The following is an 8,143-nucleotide window of genomic DNA, read 5'->3' on the forward strand; positions in this document are numbered from 1 at the left end:
TCTTAATCTGTCTGATATAGAAGAATGTGCCGTTTGTGAGATAAGCTAATCAAATCAGTGAAGGACTTCTGTAACTAGGGACCTCCTAATTTCAATAAAAGAAGGATGGCGGGAGGTGTGCGTCAGAACGTGTTGGAGATCTGTAACTGAGCACATCTCTCCGTTCTCCTTGCCAGTAAAATTCAAACTGTTGTCTTTGCCTCATTTGTGTTTCTCGTGTTTCAGGTTGTTTGAACCTAACAGCAGCGCTTCAACTGTTTGTTGCCTGGCGCAAACAAAGGACGTATATGTAGGCAAATACAGATGTGGAAAGTCTTAACATGTCACGGACGGGTTGATTAGGACCCGAACGCAGGCCAGGACACAGTGGTAAAATGGTCAAACAGCTTTATTTACAGGGGGGAGGGGGCACACAAAGAACACAGAGCACACGAGGAACACGAGGGCGGCCTTCCAGGAGACACGAAGCTGGGGCGGTCCTCCAGGAGACACGAAGCTGGGGAGGCCCTCCAGGAGACACGAAGCTGGGGCGGCCCTCCAGGAGACACGAAGCTGGGGAGGCCCTCCAGGAGACACAGAACACCAGCACACGACAAGGAAGACGAACAGACACCCTCCCAAGACAAACAGAACACCCTGGCCCTGACAGGCAGGCGCAACCTGCTTAAATAGGCAGCACGATATAAATTGCCTACAGGTGCGCCTGCCAGCAGTGCCAGCTGCCACCAATTGTGCCCCACACCACCCCCTGCAGGACAACGACCGACACAACCCAGAAACCCTGACTTAACAAGCATGAGCGCCGCTTCACTTTAAGGGTGCAACAGGAAAAAATGGCAATCAAATAAGCAACTGAGAAGAATCAAAAATCAGCACAGAAACCCACCATTGGCCAATCATCATCTCATCTTTATGAGGAAGGTGGTGAGAAATGTGGAAAGGTTGAGATAGCAAACTTTTTTTACACTTCCTGTCAGCTGTTTAGGATTGTGGCACAACAGACAGGCCTCACGCACTGACCCATTTTTCTGCAGGTATGAATAACACCTGATGGGTCTCACATTAAGTATTCTAATCTTTCCAACTTTTAAAATCAGACGGAACCACAAGAATGCAGATGAGCGTCAGCCTCCAGTAACTGCTGTAGCGCCTAATGACCACTGGAGGCATCACGGTGGTGCGCTCCTGAAGCTTCCGGTCTCACCGGGACCTCTTCCTCCTCCTGGTGTAAATCTTATAAGCCACAACTATCAGAAGCCCAGATGTGATGATGAGGAAGACCAGAGACCTGATCACAGCGGGTTCAGTGTCTAAGAAAAAAACAAGACATGTCAACAGAGCTGCTGCAGTGATGCTGGACGCTGCAGAGACGTGGGCACTTACAGGAGGTGGAAGTGGTTCTTGTGTATGGACTGCTCTCAAAATAGCCATTGAATGTGGACGCCTGGATGGACGGAGAATCTTTTAAAACATTGATTTAAACTTGGAATCATCCCAGGACAGCCAATACCAACCTGCACGGTGTACTCTGTGGAGTAACTGAGACCTTTAAATACAAATGACGGCTTGGTTCCCTTCATGGTTTCCTTATGGGTTTTGCCTTCATACAGGCGCACAATGTAAAACTCCGACGGTCCGTTAAATCTGCTGATTTTATCAACTTTAACTGTAATCTGATTGTGCTCATGAACATCCAACTTCAGGTGACGTGGCGTTTCTGGTACTGAAAATAGGGTTAATAATAACAATTACACACAGGGAAGAGTTTAATAGTCAGAATACAGTGATTGTCATCTAAAACAGCTCACACATCAAATACTCACTTCCAGGTTCAGTCCTATAATGAAACACCCGGTCGAGGGTGGAGAACTTCTTGTATTTGACGTTGATCCCACACATGTAGTCTTTGAAGACATCAAGGGCAGAAAATGAACACGATACTTGCTGAGACTTAGAGGAACATCTTTACTTCCTGAAAGAGAAAAGAATTTCAAATTAATTACAGATTCCAGAATGTGTCCTCAACAACCAGGGACATCTCCGCCATCACGCATAAATGTCCCTGTTTGTGACAAACAGGACCATGTGTGGGCAGCAGGAGCTACACACTAAAGCCATTCCTCAATAATACTTGCCAACTTCTGTGAACTTTTGAAGTAGCAAAGAAGGAAAGAAAGATAGTGTTTATTTGCCACATTTGCCACTCCATGCTTGCAAGGTACACACACTGGTGTATATACACATGAAGCACAGCAGTATCATTCTACAGAAGCAACACTGGGGTGCAGCGCCTCACTCAAGGGCACCATGATAAATTGGAACAGGCGCCGTGGTGAAATGATACTGTCACAAGGCCACACAACTATTCTCTGATGCACATTTGATTAAAAGTACAACCAAGTATGCCCATTGAAAAACAATCATATTTTTCCCAAAATAACAACCCCCCCCATAAATAGATGTCATTTCTCAAATCACAGCATACAGCCAGGGTCTTGCAAACTTGGAGCATACTGTTCAAGCTGCAAACTTCGAACTGGAACCGTACAGCTATTGATGACGTATGAGACTGATGAAGAATTGAGCAACTTCCAGTTTGCCGCTAGTTTTTCTTGCTGGTTAAATGGTAAAATCCTGCTGCCCTCTAGTGGTGGACGGTGGTACTGTGCATTAACGCCTTCTTTCATATCAGAATCAGGACACGGGCCAAAATAAATATACAAATAAACAAACTGACCTATAAATTAATAATCACATAAGTCAATAATCTAGTTTCTCCCAACCATTTACAATAAAATTATAATTAAAACTCAAGCTAAGTTGTCTCCCAATGTTTTACCTCAATAATGAAGCTGCACTGCTCAAATAAGAGTACAGGTAAAAACACAAATCAGTATTTTTAGTAGATGATATGATAAGGGTTAATGGCATAGAGAAAATGATGTCATTTGTTATAAACAGTTATTACCTTTTACATGGTTGTCACAGTAGCAGTCGTAGGAAAAGTTGAACCGGGTAAAAAGGTCTTTACAGACGGAGCTCGTCAAGTTCCAGTGCAGATTCATGGAGGTGTTGGTTAAAACATTGGATTTACTGCATTCATATATTATCAGATCTGTTGAAATACATCAGAATCTGTCAGTCTGCTGGGGTCATGTGACACATCCTCACATTCAGCTGTAATCAACACGCACTGCAGTCGATCCTGATGTCAACGTCCTGCGTCCTCATGGAGACGGTCCCACGCGTGACGTTAGCAGCACAGCTGTAGTCTGCGTAGGGCTCCAACTCTGTCAGGCTCTTATACTGGTGGGGGCTTCCCTTTTCTGATGGGATAACACGTAGAATGATCATGCAACAGAATTCTAAATAATCAGGGCATCTTCTCTGTGTCTCTGATTACCTGAACAGACGACATGTTCCACGATCCAGTTTTTACAGTTTGGAGGGAACGTTGGCTCTATTTCTGCAGGATATACATCTAAAGGTCTCAGAGTTATGTGACTTGGATCTTAAAAATCAGCAAAAATAAGAATTTTGTTATTATGTTTATCTTTAGTTGTTCTTTCCGGCATGAATGTGTTGTACATACCAAGATTGATGAATTTGGTGAAGGGAAACGAACCACAGCTTGTGGAAACGTTTTTTGTGAAATTCGTGCAAATGTCCTTTGAATCGTATCTGATGCAGAAAGTGTCATCGTCGCGCAGTTGCATGTTGTTGGGTTGAGTTAGGAGAGATCGGATGTTCCAGTCGCTCCGATAACAGATGTGTCCAGGTAAGAATTGGACATTTTCAAAGTCTTCCATCTCTAAAAAAACGGATGAAGGAAAACATGTTTGCAACAGCGATCAAATCCACACAAAGCTGGATGAAGAAAGGGACCGTTGTCACTCACTCGGTTGCAGGGTAGCTGTGGTATTTTCAGTCTGGTTGCAGTCGATGACGCCGTGTTGAAGTGTGAGAGAGAGCCGGTGCCTGTAGCTGGTGCAGGGTTTCAGGTCCGAGATGTCCAAAGATGTTTTATCAGAAGAATATATTTTTTCTCTGTCATATCGTTCTGGTCCTGCAGAGTTAGGATGTATAATCCAGCAGTTGTAGAGTTACTGATGGTGAGTCTGAAGCCAAACAGAATGGGCTTCAGAGTGTAAGAACCTGTGAGGGAAACATTTATAACATAAATAATGAACACATTCTGATGAAGCCTTGAAATAGAAATGTCCTGCTGTATCAAACATTGTCCTTTCTGCACCCGTACATTCTTGCAGCCTTACTGAGAAATGTCTCGCCATTACAGAAAAAACCAGAGGATCTTAGTTCCTGTGTGAAAACCTGTAAGATGTACTCACACTGTGGAGCTGCAGGAGGCTGCGTGGGGGCTGCACAGCACGTTCAAATGAGATAAAAGAAAGAGTAAAAAGCAAAGTTAAAATCTCTGACACACTCAGATCATGGAGCATGAAGAAGCTGGTGATGTTCAGTCAAACAGATTTGTGTTGTAGATATCAAGATAAACCACTCCAACCATCACTGGTGCATTTGTTGAGCTTGTTATAGCTGAGGTCTGATCATCCAAATGTCTGGAGATTTCCCGGCGTCCCCCTCTTTGGACTCTGCCATTGACTTTGTAAGTTGGGAAATTCTGCTTTTAGTTTGTTTTTCCTCCGTGGAGGAAGAAAGACTGTTTTATTCATTTGGTCCTACTGGCTTTTGGGGTCTGTTTAATATCCCACCGTGACAGTTTTCAAAGTCTCTTGTGTTTTTTCTGTATACGGTGCATAAAAAACAAATGGAGAAAATGGTCGTTTCTGCCCTCGGGTTTGATTGTAAGCGATTACATTTAAGGAAATTCTCCCAATATTCAAACAATTTATTTTTAGAAATCAAGAACGCTGCCAGACTGGCGGCTGAGGGGGGAACAATTTCCCACCATGATCAGAAGCACCACAGCCACCAAAAAGCTTAACAAATAAATGAGCTTAAACGCCGCATCCGCGCTTACTTTCCTCACAGAACAGGTGATATTTTGGTACTTACGGGAGGCCAAAGTGACGATTCCAGCCCAGAGCAGGATATTCAGACCAAAATAACCTGCCATATCCAGCATACAGTCCTGATGGGAGTGAACCAGCCAAGCAAATGTCTCGCTGCTGACTCCAACATAAAGGTTTTGAAAATTGTGGCTTTTTTCTTGCGTTTTCTGATGCAGTTTCCTGGACTTGCTCGCCAAAACCTAAAGAGTGGGAGTGATGTCACAGCAGAAGACGCCTGCTTTTACCTTCACATCACTCACTGCGACGGAAGCTTAATTTCAGCTACGCCACCAAGAAACAGGAAGTCTTCTCTTCTCTAATATTTTCTTTCCTTATTTTCTTTCTAACAGTTTAGGAAATGATTTGTTAATTTGCAGTTCTCACACCTGATTCTGGGATAAATGTGGCACCATGCAGGTCTGATGCCTATTTATAAGCAGAGCGTCAGATGAAATGAGCCAGGATCTGGCATCGTTCCAGGGTCAAAGCTGGGGTCACAACTGGACAGATGGTAAATCTCTCCAAGAATTGTTTGTGATTCAGATAAATTGAATTTGACTTGAAGTTATGGATTCATATAGAGTGAACAAGGTTATGGATTCATATAGAGTGAACAAGGTTACGGATTCATATAGAGTGAACAAGGTTATGGATTCATATAGAGTGAACAAGGATGTGGATTCATATAGAGTGAACAAGGTTATGGATTCATATAGAGTGAACAAGGATGTGGATTCATATAGAGTGAACAAGGTTATGGATTCATATAGTGTGAACAAGGTTATGGATTCATATAGCGTGAACAAGGTTATGGATTCATATAGAGTGAACAAGGATGTGGATTCATATAGAGTGAACAAGGTTATGGATTCATATAGAGTGAACAAGGATGTGGATTGATATAGAGTGAACAAGGTTATGGATTCATATAGAGTGAACAAGGATGTGGATTCATATAGAGTGAACAAGGTTATGGATTCATATAGAGTGAACAAGGATGTGGATTCATATAGAGTGAACAAGGATGTGGATTCATATAGAGTGAACAAGGTTATGGATTCATATAGAGTGAACAAGGTTATGAATTCATATAGAGTGAACAAGGATGTGGATTCATATAGAGTGAACAAGGATGTGGATTCATATAGAGTGAACAAGGATGTGATTCATATAGAGTGAACAAGGTTGTGGATTCATATAGCGTGAACAAGGATGTGGATTCATATAGAGTGAACAAGGATGTGGATTCATATAGAGTGAACAAGGATGTGGATTCATATAGAGTGAACAAGGATGTGGATTCATATAGAGTGAACAAGGTTATGGATTCATATAGAGTGAACAAGGATGTGGATTCATATAGAGTGAACAAGGATGTGGATTCATATAGAGTGAACAAGGATGTGGATTCATATAGAGTGAACAGAAGATGTGGATTCATATAGAGTGAACAAGGTTGTGGATTCATATAGAGTGAACAAGGATGTGGATTCATATAGAGTGAACAAGGATGTGGATTCATATAGAGTGAACAAGGATGTGGATTCATATAGAGTGAACAAGGATGTGGATTCATATAGAGTGAACAAGGATGTGGATTCATATAGAGTGAACAAGGATGTGGATTCATATAGAGTGAACAAGGTTGTGGATTCATATAGAGTGAACAGGATGTGGATTCATATAGAGTGAACAAGGATGTGGATTCATATAGAGTGAACAAGGATGTGGATTCATATAGAGTGAACAAGGTTATGGATTCATATAGAGTGAACAAGGATGTGGATTCATATAGAGTGAACAAGGATGTGGATTCATATAGAGTGAACAAGGATGTGGATTCATATAGAGTGAACAAGGATGTGGATTCATATAGAGTGAACAAGGTTATGGATTCATATAGAGTGAACAAGGTTATGGATTAATATAGAGTGAACAAGGATGTGGATTCATATAGAGTGAACAAGGTTATGGATTCATATAGAGTGAACAAGGTTATGGATTCATATAGAGTGAACAAGGATGTGGATTCATATAGAGTGAACAAGGTTATGGATTCATATAGAGTGAACAAGGTTATGGATTCATATAGAGTGAACAAGGATGTGTTGAAGGCATCAGACAGTGTCTGAGGTCAACACATCACTGCAACATCAGCATCTCTCAAACAAAAAAAGTGAGAAAAGCAATTTGCAAGAAGTAGCGAGAAGATCGACATAAGTGAAAATCTGCTGCTCGAAGACAGACAGACAGACAGACAGGGAGGCAGACAGACAGGGAGGCAGACAGACAGGGAGGCAGACACAGACAGACACACAGGCAGGGAGGCAGACAGACAGACAGACAGGGAGGCAGACAGACAGACAGACAGACAGGGAGGCAGACAGACAGGGAGGCAGACAGACAGACAGACAGGGAAGCAGACAGACAGACAGACAGACAGGGAGGCAGACAGACAGACAGACAGACAGACAGACAGACAGACAGACAGACAGACAGACAGACAGACAGACAGGCAGACAGACAGGTAACCTCATGTCAGGTATTGCGACCAGTCATTTGCACTAACTCAGCCTTGGTGATAACCTCAGTTTCCTCATTCACAACCACGAGTGAAAACGTGCCACATTTTCTTCTGAGAAAAAACCCCAAAACCAAAAACCCTCTTTTTCCATGTTGATTCACACGAGAAACGAGGCTCCAACTTCCCCAGTTTCTTTATTTGTGCTTTAGATTATTGTTGAAATCATTTGCTCTGCACTTCCTCCTCTCACCCTGTCCTCCTCTCCCCTCCTCTCCTCCCTCCTCTCCCCTCCCTCTCTCCTCTCCTCTCCTCCCCTCCCCTCCCCTCCCCTCCTCTCCTCTCCTCTCACCCTGTCCTCCTCTCCCCTCCCCTCCTCTCCCCTCCTCTCCCCTCCCCTCCCCTCCCCTCCCCTCCCCTCCTCTCCCCTCCCCTCCCCTCCCCTCCCCTCCTCTCCCCTCCCCTCCCCTCCCCCCTCCCCTCCTCTCCTCTCACCCTGTCCTCCTCTTCCCTCTCCTCTCCTTATGGATTCATATAGCGTGAACAAGGTTATGGATTCATATAGCGTGAACAAGGTTATGGATTCATA

General features: G+C 43.4%; 1 long non-coding RNA gene and 1 pseudogene across 1 annotated transcript; one reads left to right on the top strand and one right to left on the bottom strand.

The window, feature by feature from the left end:
- The first annotated feature begins 242 nt into the window (after positions 1–242).
- Positions 243–1,140, top strand: LOC130521330 (uncharacterized). Its single transcript, XR_008949288.1, has 2 exons — positions 243–305; positions 777–1,140. It is a non-coding gene; the product is annotated as an uncharacterized LOC130521330 (long non-coding RNA).
- Positions 889–5,237, bottom strand: LOC130521329 (receptor-type tyrosine-protein phosphatase C-like; annotated as a pseudogene).
- Between the last annotated feature and the right edge of the window lie 2,906 nt (positions 5,238–8,143).

This window comes from Takifugu flavidus, unplaced genomic scaffold (genome assembly GCF_003711565.1).
Source record: "Takifugu flavidus isolate HTHZ2018 unplaced genomic scaffold, ASM371156v2 ctg876, whole genome shotgun sequence".
Taxonomy (NCBI): Eukaryota; Metazoa; Chordata; class Actinopteri; order Tetraodontiformes; family Tetraodontidae; genus Takifugu; species Takifugu flavidus.